Source organism: Stegostoma tigrinum, chromosome 6, assembly GCF_030684315.1.
Source record: "Stegostoma tigrinum isolate sSteTig4 chromosome 6, sSteTig4.hap1, whole genome shotgun sequence".
NCBI classification, from domain to species: Eukaryota; Metazoa; Chordata; class Chondrichthyes; order Orectolobiformes; family Stegostomatidae; genus Stegostoma; species Stegostoma tigrinum.
The window spans coordinates 81,363,909-81,383,686 of NC_081359.1; the positions used below are offsets into that span (position 1 = coordinate 81,363,909).

Below are 19,778 nucleotides of genomic sequence, written 5' to 3' on the forward strand. Positions count from 1 at the left end.
TGGTGGGGTATTGTAAACAAAAAGCATGTGCGCTCATTGAGATTAGAGCAGAAACCCTTGTACAGACATGGATATCTAAGAAACTGGGTTTAAAGAATTTCGATCTCTGCACATCGAAAACCTGTCCGCCACAAAAGAAATTTTACCAGAATAAAAGAACTGGGGATCTGCAAAAACATAAAACTAGAAACTACGGGAGAAACTCGGCAGTTCTGGCACCCTCTGTGGAGGGAAAATAACGTTAAAAGTTTCGGAGAAAATAAGAACTACAGATGCTGGAGCCAGAGATAACACAACGTGGAGCTGGAGAAACACAGCAGGCCAGACAGCATCAGAGGTTGGCGTTGCGGGTCGGGACCCCTCTTCAAAAGATTTCCACACTGTGTTAAAGTTTTAGATCTAGTCACCCTTCTTCAGAACTTGAGTCTGTCATTCAATATTTTTGGATGGGATTGCCATGACAGCAAGACACCTTTGAAGCAGACTTCAGTGGAATCGCAGTGCTCGCTGCAGGCTCTAAGACCCAGATGGATCCTTCTCGCGCTGAAGTGGGTGAAAGATGCCGATAGTCGGGCAGCGAAGCGGAAACTATTTTGATGGACATTGCACTGAACCATTCAATTAAAAAGGTCGGCCGCGCGGCGTTTCGGCTAGCCAATGAATGAGAGGGGAAGGCGGGCCAGCTGGTGATCGGCTTAAGTTGAGAGGAGAGTTCGGAGCTAACACGGTCGCTGTGGGAACCGTAACAGCTGGAGTGGAACCAATGGCAGTTAACGGCGGCCAGCGCGAGACTGACTGATGGTGACAGTTGGAAACAACAGTCTAGCGGTATGTAACTGTTATATTTACTCTGCATGCTTAGATGCCGTTCACACAGAACTAAACTATCGTTGAATTCTTAGTTCATATATAGAAATACTTTGTCATCCTGCCGAATATCCGGTTTTTTAAAAATCAGTGTGCCTTTCTTTGGTAGTGTGCTGCTTCGTGAGAAAAGTATAGAATTTGCCACTCAGATAAATATATTATCATCAGTTCTCCTTAATACCATCGAACCCCAATTCATAGTTTTGAACCTCAACTGTTCTGTTGGAAGTTTTGTTTCCCATATTATCTCCGCCCCTCAAAATAAAGGATAAAACAGTTCATGAATAATAAATATCGTCTCCAACCTCCATGGTTACATTTAATTAAATATATATTATTGAAAGCTTTCAACTTTGTTTTTATTGCGGTTTGTTTTTCATTAACAGAAACGTGTGCATTTCGGATGTGTAAACGGAAAATAATTCGAATTTTTTTATATTTAACTCTGAACATGGTATTTCTTACATTAAATATGTTGTGAAGATCTAAACAAAGTAATTTTTGCTTCTTCCCTTTTTCTTGGCATCGAGATTCAAATTAGTTTTAAGACTTTAACTGTCCATCGCTATACATTTAAATTAGAATAGAGAATGAAAATAGATACGGACCTGTTGCAGAAAATACATCTGCAGAAACAGTTTTTAAAGGATCATAGGAACGTACCAGTGGCAGCAGAAACTTTTAGCTATTAAACTTGGCGGCGCGGTGGCTCAGTGGTTAGCACTTAGCACTGCAGCCTCACAGCGCTAGGGACCCGAGTTCGATTCCAGCCTCGGGTCTATGGGGAGTTTGCACATTCTCCCTGTGTCTGCGTGGGTTTCCTCCGGGTGCTCCGGTTTCCTCTCACAGTCCAAAGATGTGCAGGCTAGGTGGATAGGCCATGCTAAATTGCTCGTAGTGTTCACGGGTGTGAGTGTTATAGGGGGATGGGGATGGGGATGGGTCTGGGTGGGATGCTTCAAGGGGGCGGTGTGGACTTGTTGGACCGAAGGGCCTGTTTCCACACTGTGGGGAATCAAGTTGAAAAAAATGTTATGGTCATTCGTTATTGACTAGAAGCTGTTATGGTTGTGAAAGGTACAGTAACAACTTGCTCTTTCTCCTGCATTCTTCCGTAACCTGCTCAAATGTTATCACAGTAATAACGGAGCTAATGGTGCAGTTTGTGCAGCAACTTGAGATCAGGAGCAGATGTGCTTAAATGCCAATGTGCAAATTTTATTGAAGAAGTTGTGTTGTCCACAGTAAGCTTTTCATAAATGATTTTTTTAAAATCTGCATCACCATTGATATGCAAATATTCTTAAAACAGAATTTCAAGTGTGTTGATTACACTTGTGTTTAAGAAGCTGATAAAGTGAAAAGTATATGAGATTCCTGTCCAACAAATTCTTGGCTATCCCCAAATAGTTTGAGATCTAAAGAGCATAATCTCAGGTCATCATAAGAGGTCATCCAGTTAAGATAGAGATTAAGGAGGATTTCTTTTCTCTGAGGATGGTGGAACTCTGGACTTCTTTACCATAGAAGACTTATGAGGCTGGGTTATTAAATATGTTCAAGGCTGAGATTAACAGATCTGTTGTCAGTAAGGGAATCAAGATTTATGGGAATAAGGCAGGTCTGTGTGGGTTGTCTTCGGGTGTTCTGGTTTCCCCCCACAGTCCAAAGATGTGCAGGCTAGTTAGATTGGCCATGCTAAATTGCCTGTAGTGTTCAAGGATGTATAGGTTAGGTGGGTTATAGGGGAATGGGTCTGGGAGGGATGTCTGAGGATTGATGTGGACCTGTAGGGCCAAAGGGCCTGTTTCCACACTGTGGGGATTCTATAAAGAAACAAAGTAGAGCTGAGATAATTGAATGACAGAGCTGACTCATTGGGCTGAGTGGCCTACTACTGCTCCAGTGAATGAGCTATTTTCTATTACACAACTCTAAAGCAGATGGGACTTGAACCTCAATCTTCTGAATCAGTGGTAGGGATACTATGACTTTGCTGCACAAGCTACTTGCTCCAACATCTTAGAAATATTGCTAATCAGCCTATTAAGACATGTCATGACACAAATCTGGAATAGGTGGGACTTGAACCCAGGCCTCTTGACCCAGAGATAGGGATACTACCACTGCACCATTGGAGCCTCTTAGATATTTTCTAATCAGTCTGTTCAGAGTTCTTCTGAATAGTGTTGTATTTGGGACTCCTGTGGCAGGTCTGAGCCTCCAGTCTCAGTGAGAGAAATACTTCCACCTTGTACAGGAATTCCTTTACTGGAGCCCCTTAACATTTTTATTTAAAATTTATCACACTGCATAATTTAAATGTTTGCTTCCCAGAGTCACTGTTTACTATTTCTTATACTGGGGGGTCATGATCTGCCTTCCTTGCTTCAGGACCCTAACATCAGAAGCATAGATATTTTCTGATCAACTTCTTCAGAGTTGTTACTACACACTCCTGGAACAATTGGGACTCAAATCCAGGCCTCTTAGCCCAGAAGTAGGGACAGTATCACTGCATGACAACAGCCCCTTTTTTACAGGTATATGTTCTATAAGTTGATTCTTTACTCAGAAAGTGGTAGGGACGGGAAATGCATTGTCAGAGCGGGTAGTGGAGTCAGCTTCATTAGGGTCATTTAAGCAGCTATTAGATAGGCATATAGATGATAGTATAAGGTAGGGATGGAGATTGGATAGACCTTAAGTTTAGGTTAAAGGTTTGGCACAACAGCATGGGCTGGAGGTCTATTCTGAGCTGTACTGTTCTATGTTCTATGTTTTATAACAAACAATGCTTTTATGTATCTAGTTTCTTTACCACCGTGTTACTTTTCTAAACTTTCTCCCCTACCTCTAAATCGTCTGTGTTTCAAAATAAATTACCAGTTTGCATGCAAAGCCAGTCAGGGTAGTGCAAAGACAATAAAAATGAGGGGAAGGTATAGAGAGAGAGGGTGGGAATTATGTCAGAATAGAATTTTAGGGGGAAATAAGGCATTTTACACCCTCACTCCACCCCTTCTGCAGTGCCCACCTCTCTTTTAAGCCATCAAAAGTGTTTACTAGAACCACGTGGATAGTTTCCTAATCAACGTGTTGAGAGATATTATGAAACATTTCTGCAGCAAGCGACAGGCAGACAGTAACATTAAGGAAATTGTCAACACTGGATACCCAGGGCTTAAAATGGTAGAAGCCCCAGAGAAGTTAAGAATGTACAAGGGGACACTTAGAAAGGAAACTGGGAGAGCAAAAAAGTTTGAAAGGATATTGACAGGTAAAATAAGGGACAATTTTAGAAGTACATTGAGTAAAGGATATTGAGAGAAAGAGTGGGGCCCATTAAGGAGCATAGTGGTAATTTGTGCATGGAACCAAAGATGTAGGTAGGGTTCTAAATAAATACTTTGTGTCAGTATTCGCTGGTGAGATGGACAACAGGGTAACAAAAGATAATAAAGTGTGAAGCTGGATGAACACAGCAGGCCAAGCAGCATCTCAGGAGCACAAAAGTTGACGTTTCGGGCCTAGATCCTTCATCAGGGTAACAAAATCAAGGTGCAAGACTGAGATATAATTAAAGAAATTAGCATAGGCAGAGAGAAAATTGTGAGTGGTCTGGAAGATTTAAAAGTAGATAAATCTCCAGGGCTTGATGAAATGTATCTGTCTGTTAAGTGAAGCGAGGCTGGAAATAGCAGATGGGCTGGCGATAATTTTCAATTCTCTTGCTACAGAATAGGTGCCTGAGGACTGGAGGACATCTGATGTGGTACCATTATTCAAGAAGGAAAGAAGTGATAAAGTGGGAAACTACAGGCTAGTCAGTATAACCTCAGTGGTAGGGAAACTATTGAAAGAAATTCTGAGGGACAATTAGTCTGCACTTGGACAGGCAGGGATTAATCAAGAACAGTCGGCATGGTTTTGTTAAGGTGAAGTCATGTCTGATCAACATGATTGAATTTTGAGACGAGGTAACCAGGTGTGTAGATGACGGCAACGCATTTGACATAATCTCCTTGGACTTCAGCAAGTCTTTTGATAAGGTCCTGCATGGCAAAAGCAAGAACCCATATGATCCAAGAAAATTTGTCGAATTGGATCAAGAATTAGCTGATGGCAGGAAGCTGAAGGTAACCGTCAAGAAATATTTTGGTGACTGGAAGCCTGTGTCTGGTGGGGCTCAGCAGAAATCAGTGTTGTGCACCTTGCTGCATGTGGTACATGTAAATGATTTAGACTTAAATGTATGAGAGTTGGTCAGTCAGTTCGTGAAAGGTAATTGTTGGGGTAGTGAATAATGAGGTGGATAGCCTCCCTGACCGATTGAAAGAGCTTAAAATTTGTTGGACAGTTGCTACGGCTGAGACCCTTTTGCTCTTGAATTCTGACTCTCGTGAACTGTCTCTTTCACAGTGACACTGTCCTGTCCCTGAACAGAGACCAAGTCAGATGAGTCAACCCTGAAACATATAACCAGTTACTAGTTCAAAGAATGCAAGTAATTTTCCTCTTCCTTGATTGCAATGTCTGTAGTTCAGCCTCCAGCTCACAAACTCTGAATCAAAACTGCTCAAACTTCAAACATGTACCACAGACCTGTTTTCTCTTTACCAAATTGGCATCCAGGATCTCCCACATGCTACAGCTGTGGACACCTCACCTGTGATGCCATTATTTACATGCTGTCAGGAACTACTTAGTTATTTTATTCAATTACATATTCAGTTATGTTTTTATATGTTGTATTAACATTGCTACCAGTTGCTATATTATGCTAAACCTTAGGAATAAAATAAATCTGAGTCACTGAAAATACAGAAAAGGAAATGCTGGATGTCTTAAAATGAATTAAGGTAGATAATTCCCCAGGACCTGATCAAGCGTATCCCAGAAAATTGTGACAGGCTAAGGAAGAAATAGTGTGGCCCCCAGCAGAGATATTTGTACAGAGATATTCAGCATAGGCAAGGTGCTGAGAGACTGGAGGGTGGCTAATGTTGTACCATTATTTAAGAAGCGCTACAAGGAAAAGCCAGGGAACTTTTAGTGATTGGAACGAAGGCTAGATGGATCTCATTGATAGTGATTAGAGCTGTTAACCTGGGCTAATCAAAAAACCCTGACTGACAGATATAATACGGGATTCAGAGTCTCCTCACTTCAGACACTGACTCTGAGCTGGCTGGCCACAGCTAGTGTATCATATACATGTGAATGAAGAATGACTTGGTGATGAGATACCAGCCTCTGTGCAGTTAATTTGGAAGTGATGAGAGAAAACAGTACATTCCTGAAGAAATTTCATTTGTAACAGTCGTCTTTGAGTTGGGGTAAACATTTCTGGCATCATTCCTTAATTTGGCACGCTTGACTCATTTGATCTGCTGTCAAAGATTGGGCCCAGTATGTAGAAAGAATGTGTTACATTTCCCAGGCAATGAGGCAGATGAAAAGTAATGAGCAATTCTTCTGATTATTTGCAGGCCTGCGGCATTTTCAGCTGTCAGGAGCCTCACTTTCCCTGATGCACCAGATGCTAAAACCTTTCATGAGTTGATTGATTTAGTTAAGGAATAGTTAAGGAATTTAAGGAATATTACAGCCTCAAGCCTTGTCTAATTCTAAAACACTATTGGTTTGTTTGGCTAATCAACAGCCAGGGGAATGTGTATCGGGATTTTTGATGAAGTTAAGATGACTGGCAGAGTCATGTGATTTCTGAATGAGTTGCTAATGGGGAGAAGACTCCATACCAAGTTAAGCCTGATATTCCTTGATCTGGGGGTGAGGGCGAAACAGCAACAGGAACACCAATGCCAGTGATATGCCTACTCTTAGTGAGAGAGACAATTTACTTCAGGGGATGAAGTTTGGTGTCAAAACCACAGAAATGGCCCTGCAAGGATACAAGGTGAGGTTGATGTGAGATCAGGTCCCATGACATACAAAATTTGGGTAGCTGAGAAGATCCTGAACCAACATGTGGGTAACGTGAAAGCTGCTACCTCACAAATGGAGCAGGAGCAAAACATACTTGGCCCCTCAGAACAGCCAGAAAGGCTATCAGAAACTATCCATGTAGTACCGAAGAAACGTCTGAGTCTGAGAATAACCCGACCTCAGTAAGTGGAGGAAACTCTCCCAAGACAGTCTGGGCATGAGAGATGGGCTGCAGTCTGGTACATGCTGCCCATGCCCAAGTCAGAGCCAGAGGAACCAGACCTGTGATGAAAACAAAGCAGGAGAAGCACCAAGAAAAAGAACAGGCCTACGTCTCTGGACTTATTGGGGGAGGGACGTAGTGATTAGAACAAGGGCTAGGTGGATCTCAGTGACTATGAGATCCTTAACTGAGATTGGGCCAATCAGGGATCCCTGACTATCACATAAAAATAGAAGATTCAGAGAGTGTCCATCCTAGGGACTGGCTGGTTAGAGTCTATGTATTTTAAACATGTGAATAAAGGGTGACTTGATGACGAGATGCTGGCCTTTGTGCAGTTAATTCAGAACTGCAAATTAGCGTGCCTGACATGAGTGATAGGTAAGTTGTTGTACTGCATACAATTCTGGTCACCCTGCTGAAGGAAGGATGTTATTAAACTGGAAAGCGTACAAAAAATATTTACAAGGATGTAACCAAAACTGGAGGGTTTGAGTCATAGGGCAACGTTGGTTAGGCTGGGACTTTTTTCCCTGGAGTGGAGGAGGTTGAGGGGTGACTTACAGAGGTTTATAAAATCTTGAGGGGCATAGATAAGGAGAATAGCCAAGGTCTTTTTGCCAGGGTAGGGAAATTCTAAACTAGAGGACATAGATTTAAATGAAAGGATTTGGTCCAGATGTGATCTTATCAAAACCCTGTACAATTGTAACAAGGCTTCTTTATTCCTGTACTCTGTTTCCTTTGTAATGAAGGCCAACATTCCAGTTGCCTTCCTAAATGCTTGGTTGCCTGCATGCTAACTTTCTGTGCACTTTGCATGGACATACCTAATTTTCTTTGAACATCAAATTTCACAAGTTTCAGAAAATATTTTGCTTCCTATTCTGAGACAGAACAAGCTGCTGTGAAGATTACTGGCCCATATAGGGTCATGAATATAGGACCAAGTGGCTGGCAGCTTATCCTTGTGAGTACTTGAAATGCTGAAATCATAGCACAACTATATTTGTAGCTGTTCATTCAACTTAAGACGGGAACAGCAAATTAACAACTTTAGTCTATATTCTCTAGAATATTATTCAATCGTGCAACATGCAAAACTTCTTGCTGAGTTCTTAACAGTTCTTCATTTTCTTTTCTGACTAGGGTCACCTGAACTTTAGAGATTCCTGCTGAAAGCACAAACCTCAGAGGAGGACCATTCCTCTGAGGATGCAGTGAAAGGCACTCCACTTTTTAGAGACACCAGCTTTAACTTTGGCATTTCCTACAGTATATAGTTAGTGAATTAGAAATCTATACATGATGAAGCTCTCAGCACCAGTGGCAGAGCCAGCAGAGGACCTCGTCTGATGGTAAGGTCCTTTCCAGTTCTGCTGAGAATAGGCTTTGGAATTCCTTACTTCAATCAATCATGAAAAAATCATGGTGTTGAGAAGTATACCAAAGCATTTCACCACTATGGCAAAGAGTGCAAGAGCCCCAACAAGCCACCATGGTACTATCTCACATGCTATCATCAATTTGCAATCTGCCGTGGGCAGAATGATCATCTCTAGGAATTTTGCATCTAAACCTTTGCAATAAGAATCCACGATAACACATTTTATTGTTCTTGCTGCAGACCTAATTCTCGAGTTTATATTAGAGAAGATAATGAATCAAGTGGATAAGGATTTGAACAGGACACCTCACCCCCATCCCAGGCCCCAAGAAAACCGTCCACATTAAACAGATGTTCATCTGCACATCTGCTAGTGTGGTATACTGTATCCGCTGTTCCCGATGTGGCCTCCTCTACATCGTAAAACCAAGCGGAGGCTTGGAAACCGCTTTATGAAACACCTATGCTCGGTTCGCGACAAACGACTGCACCTCCCAGTCATGAACCACTTCAACTCCCTCTCCCACTCCTCAAATGACATATCCATCCTGGGCAGCCTCCAGTGCCACAACGATGCCACCCGAGGTTGAAGGAACAACACCTCATATTTTGATTGGGAACCCTACAGCCCAATGGTATCAACATGGACTTCACAAGCTTCAAAATCTCCCCGCCCCTGTCCGCATCCCAAAACCAGCCCAGCTCGTCCCTGCCTCCTTGACCTGTCCATCTTCTCTTGACTGACCAACCCCCATCCTATCTCCCCACCTACACTCACCTTTACTGGTTTCATCCCCGCCTCTTTGACCTGTCCGTCTCCTCTCCGCCTATCTGCTCCTTTATCCATCTTCCATCCACCTCCCCTCGCTCTCTATTTAGTTCAGAATCCCCTTCCCCTCCCCCATTTCTGAGGAAGGGTCCAGACTCGAAGCATCAGCTTTCCTGTTCCTCTGATGCTGCTTGGCCTGCTGTGTTCATCCAGCTCTACACCTTTTTATCTCAAGATTCTCCAGCATCGGCAGTTCCTACTATCTCTGAATCATCTTCTAAAGACTGCTCTCCTGCAAATTCCTGGAAGTGATTATCTCTGAGAGCAAATGTGCACTGATGGGGGTGGTATGTGTTGATTTCTCTCTGGCTTTCAGTATACTTGCATTTTCACTCTTCGCCAAGTTACAGCAACCTGCAGCCACACCTTCTCAGGTTCAAGTACTCAGAAGTCACTGACCATAAGTATCTCAAGGGCTTTTACATTAGAACAGCAGCCTTCCACCACCTCTGTGCAGGCACTGTGTTTGTGCAGCAGTTAGGAAACTTTAAAGTAGAGCATTATAGATTACTCACCTGGTTGAGCATTGAATGAATGATTATTTCTCAACGTAATGCAAGTGAACACCCACTGTGAAAGATTTCTGTACGGTTTCCCTCTATCTAATACTTAGAAAATAAGTGTTGTTCCATTCCATAGCAGAAAATTGGAATCTTAGATTGCCATAGTATAGAAGTGAGCATTGAGTTGATAAAATCTGTGCTGGTGTTTTCTGAATTGATCACAGTGAATTTTCTTCCTTGTGGTTTTTGCTACTTTTTAAGAAACTGTCTAATTCCACTTTTGAGAGAACTTATGTGTTCAATTAAACTTAATGATTTTACATTGAGGTAGGAATTGGTATCTGCTAGCACTGTACAGTCTCTTAGTTTTGATGAAGCAATTCATCCTGCATGCATCAGGACAGACGCAAGAAACCAAATGTTAAGGGGAGCAAAGTTAGTACTGCCTGACAATGCTAATAGTTGGCTATTTGTCTCTATTTAATTGAGGTGTTGCCACAAAGATTGCACCAGGGAGCTATTGCTCCCCCTCTTTTTACAGTCTTGACCATTTTAAGAATATCACTTGGGCTGACAAAGTACTTTACTTATGTTTGACTTAAATTACAAATATTCAAAACATACCCTTTCCAGGCAAAAGGAATTTATCCAGGCATTGCTTTATTTATAATGGAAAAAAAATGGGATCAATAATTTCCTGGTGCAGCCTCTACGGCAATATTTAGACTAACCAAAGTCCACCTGCTAACCAATCAGCATCCTTCTCTCACAAAGCATAGTTTTCCCTCCAAAAATTGGTATTCTTGCATCTGTCCAAATGATTGCAAGATGAAAAGCTTTTATGGTAAGTCTTGTTTTACAGCAATTATAAAAAAACTGGAGTGGTTTCTTTGCTCATCCTAGAGTAACTTGCCACTGTCATTGTGGGCACAAGGGAAGGTACACAATTTATGATCTGCCATTCAATTACTACTCTTTTCTCATGCACTATAAGGCATTGCAACTTTTGAGAGTTGGCATTCTTGCATCTGTCCTGATAAAGGCATGATGATAATCTTTAACAATGTATCTCTCTTTTCAGCAACAATCAGAAATGCAGGATTAAAACAGTTTGGGGAATTCTAGCTCTAGCCTTTTACAGCAAGAGTACTTAGAGTTTTTAATTCCTGGACCTCATCTAAATACTCTGAAACTCACTCCTACCCAAATTAGCGTGAATTATATCACTGTCAACAGGCAGGAGCCACAGTCATCAGTGCTGACAGATGGAAATCAAAATTAATGGGTGAAGGTTTAATGTGAGGAAATCCAAGAGACAGCCTCCAGAAAGTTGACTTAAGAATTTTTGGGATGAATGATGAGGTTGCTGTGTGGATATGGTGAGGCAGTATGTATAAATTTGACAATCAAAGGGAGGAGGAGTTCGCTGGACTTAGAGACAGAAGGTATTCTCGGTGACCACACGAACATTCATATTCGTCCCAGGCCACAAAAGATCTTGAAAATGTTTTTTACAAAAAGAGCTGGGTCATTCACTGTATGATGCCTGCATGGTTTTGAGACTTCATCATCATCATCATCATCATGTGCGCTCTGCTCAAAGGCAGATCTTTGCCTCATTGTAATTTTTCCATGCGTCTCTGTGCCGTGCCAATTTGCATTTGCCAATAACTTTCTTAAACTTGTTTTGAGACAGCATAAATGGACCCATAATGAAAAGAATTTGTACTTTTCAATAGCATATGACACTGCCTTTTAAATTAGATCCTCATTCCTCTGTGGTGGGCTGTTTTATCATTGCTATGTTAGACTTTGGTGGGATGTGAAACACAGCAGGAAACCCTGAAGAAGGGTCTAGGCCTGAAACTGCTCCTCTGATGTTGCTCGGCCTGCTATGTTCATCCAGCTCTACACCGTGTAATGTCTCTAAGAAACTCTGTCGTCTTGCCCTATGCATATTGAGTGAGTCAAGTTAACACTCGCTGAAGGGCTCGTAACAGAGAATTTTACTTTGCAACCATCCTGTCTGCGATCTCCCCTTTAATTTTTTAATTTGTCTTTTCTTATCATGGTTTATCCAACCATTTGGCAGAATTTTTGTTTGATTACTTGATCATAAATAATCCTGTCAGTCTTAATTGCTACACTTTTGATTAAAATTATTCAAATTCTTAAATCTTGCTTCATGACAAACTCATCTCCGGCAGCATCCTGATGAAGCTGAACTGCATGTGACCCACTTCCTGCAGGCCAGCTTTGTTGAAAGCCAGATGAACATCTCCATCAACAGTGGCACAGCATAGAATGCTCATGCGACTATCTTCAACAGGAAAAATTGAAGGGGTGATTATTTTAGGCTTTCCACTGAAATCTCTGCCATCACAGAAACCAGTATAGAGACAATTCAATTCATTTCACATCCATCAATAAATGGGCAAAGTAAACTGGGTGTGAAGGTCTATGTTGTACAACTATCTGTGGCTCAAGCCAATCTGTTCCAACATAGCTTCAACCCTATTACCTGCCACACAATCTGGAGAATTGCTGAGGTATGTTCTGCCAATAAAAGAGTGACATACAATCTGGGTGATTATTGTCCTCACAGTGCTATTAAGCAGTGCTTACCAATTTTCTCACCAACACTCAGTTTCATTTTGGTATATGCAGCCTTGATCCAAACTAGGCACAAGATCTGAATTCCAACGTTGAAGCTCTCATCATCAATGCAGCATTTGATTTGAGTGTGGCATCACGGTACCCAAGTAAAGTTCAAATGAGTAGAATCAGGTGGAAAATTCACCAGCTCAGGCCTAGAAAATCATTGCGAAGTATCTCAAAGCAATTTCTAATTCTAAATATCTTCAGTTGTTTCATCAGTCATCATAAAGCCAAAAGTTAGCTGGTGATTGCAGTTTCCAGCTCCAAACTCAAATCTGTAGGTAACAAAGAATGAGTGTCTATGTGCAGAAAACTTGAACTACATCAATGTCTGGGTGATAATAATCAGTACGTTCACATCACACAAGTGTCAATTAACATCTGTCCTTCAAAATGTTGCCTTACAGAGATGTTTGTCAATGGTTGCATCAAAGAGTAGTAACAGGTTATGTCAAAAAAGCAGGAAGAAAGGAAGCAGAAGAATTTGGAAGCCCAGTATTTTTCAGCACAACATTATAGGATACTGCATAAACAAGCTTACTTGGCTCATTGTACATCTGGTTATTCTTTGGACAAGTTATCAATTCATTCCATTCCTCTACTCCTTCTCTGTAGCTGCAATTGTTTACACAGTCAACTATTTATTCAAATTTCATGTTAAACAGTACTAATTAATCTGCTTCCACCTTTTACACTCCTCTTTTACCTCTAGCTGTTTTGCCAATTACCTTGAATCAGGGTCCTGTAGTTATTGAACCTCCTGACAGTGTGGACTTGGAAGCAGCTATGAAACCACACTGTAAACTAAAGTCCAAAATTTGATACAGCTCAATAATTTAAAACCGGCCATGATAATTGCATGACTTCTCATAATATAATGTTCAAACCTTAGTGCTTTTGACAAGGCCCGTTGGCCTTCTTAATATAGTTGTTGAGACCTTTCAGATGTGTATGGTGAATGGCATCTCAGTCCATGACTCTGTGATGGTCAGGCTATTAATTGCCACTATTGCTTGGAGACATGGTAAAGGAACATGTTGATATCCTGCAATAGGGTAACATGCTCCTATTGCATTTCTGACACTCCCTTAAGGCTGAAGCTCGTAACAATTCTACTAAAATGCAGCAATGCACATTGAAGATTAATGGATTCTTTAAAGTTCCAGTCTATTTGTTTCACTAAACTCTTCTGGATAGAAGCCACCCCGAAGGGTCTAGGCCCGAAACGTCAGCTTTTGTGCTCCTAAGATGCAGCTTGGCCTGCTGTGTTCATCCAGCTCCAGACTTTGTTATCCATCCAAAATAAATATCAGTTTCTCAATGTAGTCATTTAACTTCCACTAAAAGCTACATATCTTGCTAAAAAGGATTTCTGTTGTGAGATCCCATCACACAGCCTAGACAAGGTGGTGTTGATGCCTCAAGGGATGCACACTGCTGGAAGCTGAGTTTTTTTGTATTGTCAATCATAGTAGTGAAATTCCTTGATAGAATTTCTCTTCTCCCAGTTATTTGTGTGTTATGGATAGTTTTTCTTTCCCATGATTGAGCCCTTGGAGTTCTCAGTTTTCTGGAACAGCGCTAGGAGAAGACTTGTCCCTTCCACATGAGCTTTATTCTGTACTTTCCTACATTCACTACTTACTGTTGCCCATTGATGGACAGTGATTCACCATATCTCACTCCTTTTCAGTCGCTGTCTAATCCATGCAGGGTACCAGTGACTAAGCAGGTACCTGGGAGAGATGGTGTGCACGATAGTGATGGTTTTTTTACTTACATGAAAGTAGCATTCAGAACAAAATTAACTAACAACAGAAATAGAGGTTATTAAATGTGATCTTAAAGCTGATACAGAGACATGGTTACAAGGAGGTCAATGTTTGATTCAAAATATTCAAGGCTGTGTGACTTTTTGAAAGGACAAACAGAAAGGAAACGTTGGTGGGACAGCTTTGTTAGTGGTGTGCTTTAAGTGTAATTGCAAGAAATGGTCTTGGATCAGAGGATGTAAAATCAGTATATGAAGGTAAGAAATAACAAAGCAAGAAAAAGATACTGATGAGTATAGTCAATATGCTCCCTAATAGTAGCTATATTGTAGGACAGAGAATAAATCAGATGATAATAAGGGCACATTAAAATGATATTCAAAACATATTCAATGAATTGGTGATCATTTTCCAAAATCCTAAAGACTGAAACCTGACAAATTTAACCCCACAGTTTAAAAGAGGAAGAAGAGGAAAAGAAAAACAAAATTACACACAAGTCAGCCTAACATCAGTATTGGGAAAAGTTTGAGAGTCTAATGTAAAAGACAAGATAACAGAATGTTTGGAAATCATCAACAGGATTAGATAAAAGCAGCATGGGTTTATGAAAGAGAAATCGTGCTTAACTGGAATTTTTTGAGCATACAGCAAGTAGACTCTACAACTGTAGTGTCTCCCACCCGCCCTCCTCCTCTAACCTAGTTAATAAGGTAAGGTTCATTCTAAACTTTCTCTATTGAACATAAGTTTGTTATTAATTTGTTATTATTACTTGAAGTAAGCTTTCTGCTTTAGTATTGAGTGGGTGTTCAGATAAGTGGGGTATGGATGCTAGGGCAGTTGCTTGCTCCTCCTGCAGAATGTGGCAGTTGGGAGATGTGGCACACGTCTCCGCTGGCTACATCTGCGGGAAGTGCACCCAGCTACAGCTCCTTGAAAACCGTGTTAGGGAAATGGAGCTGGAGCTGGATGAACTACGGATCATTCGGGAGGCAGAGGGGGTAATTGAGAGGAGTTATCGGGAGTTGGTCACTCCTAAGGCTCAGGACGAGGATAGATGGGTTACAGTTAGGGGGAGGAAAGGGGACAGACAGACAGTGCAGAGATCCCCTGTGGGCATTCCCCTCAGCAATAAGTATACCGTTTTGGATACTGCTGGGGGGGATGACCTACCAGAGGAAAGCCATAGTAGTCAGTTCTCTGGCACTGAGCCTGACACTGTGGCAAAGAAGGGAAGGGGGCAGAATAGAAAAGTACTCGTGGTAGGGGACTCGATAGTTAGGGGAATCGACAGGAGATTTTGTGGGCAAGATCGGGATTCCCGGAAGGTATGTTGCCTCCCTGGTGCCAGGGTCCGGGACGTCTCCGATCGGGTGTATAAAGTTCTAAAAGGGGAGGGCGAACAGCCAGAAATCGTGTTACATATTGGCACAAATGATATAGCCAGAAATAGGTTTGAGGATATAAAAAGTGATTTCAGGGAGTTAGGATGGAAGCTGCAGAGCAGGACGAACAGAGTAGTGTTCTCTGGTTTACTACCGGTGCCACGAGATAGCGAGGTGAGGAACAGGGAGCGGGCGCAGCTGAACACGTGGCTACGCAGCTGGTGTAGGAGGGAGGGCTTCAGATATGTTGATAATTGGGATGCCTTCTGGGGAAGGTGGGACCTGTACAAGAAGGACAGGTTGCATCTGAACTGGAAGGGGACCAATGTCCTGGGTGGAAGGTTTGCTCGAGTAGTTCGAGAGGGTTTAAACTAGTATGGCAGGGGGGTGGGAACCTGAGCTGTATACCAGAGGTGAGCGTTGATGCAGGTGAGGCAGTAGCAAGAGGTAGACCAGCTAGTGGGAAGGATTTTCCTGGGAAGGAACCAAGGGATCGGTTAAAGTGTGTTTGCTTTAATGCAAGGAGTATCAGGAATAAAAGTGATGAACTTAGAGCGTGGATCAGTACCTGGTGCTATGATGTTGTGGCCATAACAGAGACATGGGTTTCTCATGGGCAGGAATGGTTGCTGGATGTTCCAGGGTTTAGAACATTTAAAAAGAATAGGGAGGGGGGAAAAAGAGGAGGGGGTGTAGCACTACTAATCAGAGAGGGTATCACAGCTACAGAAGCTTCCTTTGTCGAGGAAGATCTGCCTACTGAGTCAGTATGGGTGGAAATTAGGAACAGCAAGGGAGTAGTCACCTCGTTAGGGGTTTACTACAGGCCCCCCAATAGCGGCAGGGAGATTGAAGAAAGCATAGGTCGACAGATTTTGGAAAAGTGTGGACGTAGTAGGGTTGTTGTAATGGGTCACTTTAACTTTCCTAATATTGATTGGAACCTCCTTCGAGCAGAAGATTTGAATGGAGCTGTTTTTGTAAGGTGTGTTCAGGAGGGTTTCCTAACGCAGTACGTTGACAGGCCGACTAGGGGAGAGGCCATTCTAGACTTGGTGCTCGGAAACGAGCCGGGGCAGGTATCAGATCTTGTGGTGGGAGAGCATTTTGGTGATAGTGACCATAACTGCCTCACATTCTACATAGCTATGGAGAAGGAGAGGATTAGGCAGAATGGGAGGATATTTAATTGGGGAAGAGGAAACTATGATGCGATTAGACATGAGTTAGGAAGCATGGACTGGGAGCAGTTGTTCCATGGTAAGGGAACTATAGACATGTGGAGACGGTTTAAGGAACAGTTGTTGGGAGTGATGAGTAAATATGTCCCTCTGAGACAGGCAAGAAGGGGTAAGATAAAGGAACCTTGGATGACGAGAGCGGTGGAGCTTCTAGTGAAAAGGAAGAAGGTAGCTTACATAAGGTGGAGGAAGCTAGGGTCAAGTTCAGCTAGAGAGGATTACATGCAGGCAAGGAAGGAGCTCAAAAATGGTCTGAGGAGAGCCAGGAGGGGGCACGAGAAAGGCTTGGCAGAAGGAATCCGGGAAAACACAAAGGCATTTTACACTTACGTGAGGAATAAGACAATGGTCAAAGAAAGAGTAGGGCCGATCAGGGATAGCATAGGAAACTTGTGTGTGGAGCCTGAGGAGGTAGGGGAAGCCCTAAATGAGTTTTTTGCTTCTGTCTTTACGAAAGAAACCAACTTTGTAGTGAATGAAACCTTTGAAGAGCAGGTGTGCATGCTGGAATGGATAGAGATAGACGACGCTGATGTGCTGAAAATTTTGTCAAACATTAAGATTGACAAGTCGCCAGGCCCGGATCAGATTTGTCCTCGGCTGCTTTGGGAAGCGAGAAATGCAATTGCTTCGCCACTTGCGAAGATCTTTGCATCCTCGCTCTCCACTGGAGTCGTACCTGAGGACTGGAGAGAGGCAAATGTAATTCCTCTCTTCAAGAAAGGAAATAGGGAAATCCCCGGCAATTATAGACCGGTAAATCTCACGTCTGTCGTCTGCAAGGTGTTAGAAAGGATTCTGAGGGATAAGATTTATGACCATCTGGAAGAGCATGGCTTGATCAAATACAGTCAACACGGCTTTGTGAGGGGTAGGTCATGCCTTACAAACCTTATCGAGTTTTTTGAGGATGTGACTAGAAAAGTTGATGAGGGTCGAGCTGTGGATGTGGTGTATATGGACTTCAGTAAGGCATTTGATAAGGTTCCCCATGGTAGGCTCATTCAGAAGGTCAGGAGGAATGGGATACAGGGGAACTTAGCTGCTTGGATACAGAATTGGCTGGCCAACAGAAGACAGCGAGTGGTAGTAGAAGGAAAATATTCTGCCTGGAAGTCAGTGGTGAGTGGAGTTCCACAGGGCTCTGTCCTTGGGCCTCTACTGTTTGTAATTTTTATTAATGACTTGGACGAGGGAATTGAAGGATGGGTCAGCAAGTTTGCAGACGACACAAAGGTCGGAGGTGTCGTTGACAGTGTAGAGGGCTGTTGTAGGCTGCAGCGGGACATTGACAGGATGCAGAGATGGGCTGAGAGGTGGCAGATGGAGTTCAACCTGGATAAATGCGAGGTGATGCATTTTGGAAGGTCGAATTTGAAAGCTGAGTACAGGATTAAAGATAGGATTCTTGGCAGCGTGGAGGAACAGAGGGATCTTGGTGTGCAGATACATAGATCCCTTAAAATGGCCACCCAAGTGGACAGGGTTGTTAAGAAAGCATATGGTGTTTTGGCTTTCATTAACAGGGGGATTGAGTTTGAGTCGTGAGATCTTGTTGCAGCTCTATAAAACTTTGGTTAGACCGCACTTGGAATACTGCGTCCAGTTCTGGGCGCCCTATTATAGGAAAGATGTGGATGCTTTGGAGAGGGTTCAGAGGAGGTTTACCAGGATGCTGCCTGGACTGGAGGGCTTATCTTATGAAGAGAGGTTGACTGAGCTCGGTCTCTTTTCATTGGAGAAAAGGAGGAGGAGAGGGGACCTAATTGAGGTATACAAGATAATGAGAGGCATAGATAGAGTTGATAGCCAGAGACTATTTCCCAGGGCAGAAATGGCTAGCACGAGGGGTCATAGTTTGAAGCTGGTTGGTGGAAAGTATAGAGGGGATGTCAGAGGCAGGTTCTTTACGCAGAGAGTTGTGAGAGCATGGAATGCGTTGCCAGCAGCAGTTGTGGAAGCAAGGTCATTGGGGTCATTTAAGAGACTGCTGGACATGTATATGGTCACAGAAATTTGAGGGTGCATACATGAGGATCAATGGTCGGCACAACATTGTGGGCTGAAGGGCCTGTTCTGTGCTGTATTGTTCTATGTTCTATGTTCTATGTTCTAGAATGCATAAGGAAGAACCAGTAGATGTAATGTATTTGGATTTCAAGAAAGTTTTTGATAAAGTCCATATAAGAGATTTGTGGAAAAATTGAAGCACATTGATTGGAGGTAATACATTTACCTTGAGTGAAAAATGGTTGACATACCAGAAATGTAGAGTGAGAATAAATGGGTCATTTTCTCAGATTCAGATGGTGACTGGTAGCATTGTAGGGATCAGTGCTTGGGCCCCAGCCTTTAACAATAAACTTACATAAATGACTTGAATGAGGAAACCAAATGTCAACCCAAAACTAGATTCTGAGTTATGAGTTTAGTGATTGTAATGAGGTTAGTCAGGTGGACCACACAGAGTATGTGTTTCCTGATTGGGTCTGCTAATCTGGTCCAAACAAGAAGACATGGTTGACAGATTAAAAAAAGGAGAATCAGACACTTCTGGGAACTGCCTCTGAGGGAGCTGGACCATTGACAATGACTTTCCACGAGTAAATAAAAGAGGATATGATGACGGGATACCGGCCTCTGCAGACATTATTTCAGTGGTGACAACTGTAAAGCACGGTCCTGAAGAAATTCACTCATAACAGTCTTCTTGGAGTTAGGATAAGCATTTCTTGCATCATGCTGTTATTTGGGAAACTTGACTCGTTCAAGAATCAACTCATCAAAGACTGGGCCTAGTATGTGGAAAGAATGCCTTATTTTTTTCTGGGCAAATGACAGTGGGACAGATCAAAAGCAAAGAGTAATTCTCCTGACAGTTTGTGACCTACGGATATTTCAGTTATTAGGAGTCCAACTTTCCCTGAGTTTCCAGATACTAAAACCTGTTAATGGTTGATG

The 19,778-nt window shown here is 42.4% G+C and overlaps 1 long non-coding RNA gene across 1 annotated transcript in view; it reads left to right on the forward strand.

Moving 5' to 3' along the window:
* Positions 1 to 414: 414 nt before the first annotated feature.
* The window catches only part of LOC125453049 (uncharacterized), a 32,166-nt gene continuing 12,802 nt past the window's right edge, over positions 415 to 19,778 (forward strand). The window contains exon 1 of the long non-coding RNA XR_007247674.1: positions 415 to 828. This is a non-coding gene — a long non-coding RNA (uncharacterized LOC125453049). The remainder of the gene's footprint in view (positions 829 to 19,778) is intronic.